The following is a 2,500-nucleotide window of genomic DNA, read 5'->3' on the forward strand; positions in this document are numbered from 1 at the left end:
TTTTCATGCTATAGTTCGGCTTCAATCCCGTCAAAAACCATCACAGCTATGACGCTAGGTGATTCACATCTCTCATTCGGCATTAGTAGCCCTAGTATCCGTGAGGCCATATAACTCAAGATCTTGATATTATCCGTATTCAAAAGAAAATACTTTCATTTTCAGTTGCATCAAATCCTGATAAAATCTTGTTGTAATAAAATGGTCCGGACAAACCATTTTACTGCAGTGATTGTTGTAATGACTTGCTGCAGTAATTCAACTTCGGAGTTAACACGCTTACATTAAAAAAAAAAAAAAAAAATTTGTGTTTGTCTATTATTTCTTTTTCTTTAAGAGTTGTATCTTACTGGGTACGTTTGTAATTTTTTAGGGAGTTGGACATTACGCTATTTCATAACTATAATGAAAATTCATGAGGATCCTTAATGAACTGTTTACTCAGTTTTTTTTTTTTTTCAATAAATAACTGAGAGTTAATGGTAATTCGTTATTATTACCTAGAGTTTCGGTTACCCTTACCAAGTAATTCTTGGAGGATTTTCATATAGAAAAAATTGACCAGAATTTTTACAATACGAGTGAATAAAGATTTACCATGAAGAAAGTGTAACTAGAATTTCATCAATACGACTGAATAAAAGATAGCAATATCTAGATTTCTGAGATGCTTGTGCTAGATACCTATTCAGTTATCCCTTACACGTGTCTGTCGGTAACATTTTAAAGTCAAATGAGGGATGAAAGAATTATAGCTCTTCTGGCTTCCAGGAACAACGACTGGAAAAGCTAGGTTGCCAATTGAGATGAGCCACGAGAGAAATGCATGTTATTGATAATATTATTCCTAGTATAATTGATGATATATATATATAGGCCTATATATATATATATATATATATATATATATATATATATATATATATATATATATAGGCCTATATATATATATATATATATATATATATATATATATATATATATATATATTGTGTGTATATATATGTATATATATAGGCATATATATATATATATATATATATATATATATATATATGTATATATATATATATATATATATATATATATATATATATATATACATATATATATATATATATATATATATATATATATATATATATATATATATACATATATATATATATATATATATATATATATATATATACATATATATATATATATATATATATATATATATGTATATATATACATATATATATATATATATATATATATATATATATATATATATATATATATATATATACAAAAGTTCTAGAAAAGTAGTAATAATATTATCACTATATTATTGAAAATGTCAGTTACCGAGAAAAGTTTATTTCATATGTAAAAAGGCTCGAGTCCGGATGAAAGTATCTACCCGAACATTTTCAATAATAAAAAAAAAAAAAAGTGATTCAGAAGTAAAGATCACAATCAAACAGTTTCCCTTATAAAACAAATTGAAAAAAAAGTGAACATCCACTCTGTTTCCCAAAAATATCTTGAAATCATATGGAATCTTAAAAACGCATCAATCAGTGAGAACTGAGCAAGGTAATAAAAAAACGATCTTCTGTCTAGCGACAATTTGAAGAGGAACACATATAACTAATAAACCGATTATTTAGATCAGATTCTAGTGAATGAATTCTTAATTGGATCTCGATATTATTCGTTGATATGGAAATGACTTCATAACTATTTTATTGAAAAGTAAAATCTGCCCATGGTTATATTTTACTTTAGTACAATCTGTCCACTCTTGGGGTAATTGAAGTTTGACTATATTTTAGAATTGTTTATTGACCAAAAGCGACTAACAAAACTCTTTTATGCCAATTCTGTAGCTTAGTTTCACGAAATATGCATAAAATCTTTAAAGTAGTAATCGGTAAAAGATATCAATCAAATCTATATCGATTTAAGCTCTGATTTTATTTTGATCAAAAGACTTCCGTACAACTAAAAGACACTTCTGGCTGTGTCCTTTTTCCATTGGGAAATTAATTATGAAAGTATATATGATTTTGCATATACGGTTATGGTCATCATTGGATCAAATATTTTCCTTTAAACTCTTCAAAGTTTGAAACTTTAGTTAGAACTTTCATAAACTCTTCAACTAGTAATTATTTTGTTTTATTTCACGGAAACAAGTATATCTCTCAAAGTAAATAAATTCGATAGATATTTAAACGTATTGTATAATTGTTACCTGATCGATTTTGTGGGTTGTATGTAAGCAAAGTCAAGCCTGACAAATCTCTCTCTCTCTCTCTCTCTCTCTCTCTCTCTCTCTCTCTCTCTCTCTCTCTCTCACTTGTATTTGGTGTTCAACCAAGGATTTTTCAGACCTTATTTAAGGGGCTTAGTAGATTGTTCACCTGCATCTCAGGTCACAGTTTTATTTATCTCTTGCATTTATAAATTATCACTTATTTTTGTTTAAGTTATTATCATAATACATTAA

The sequence above is a fragment of the Palaemon carinicauda genome, chromosome 6 (assembly GCF_036898095.1).
Source record: "Palaemon carinicauda isolate YSFRI2023 chromosome 6, ASM3689809v2, whole genome shotgun sequence".
Taxonomy (NCBI): domain Eukaryota; kingdom Metazoa; phylum Arthropoda; class Malacostraca; order Decapoda; family Palaemonidae; genus Palaemon; species Palaemon carinicauda.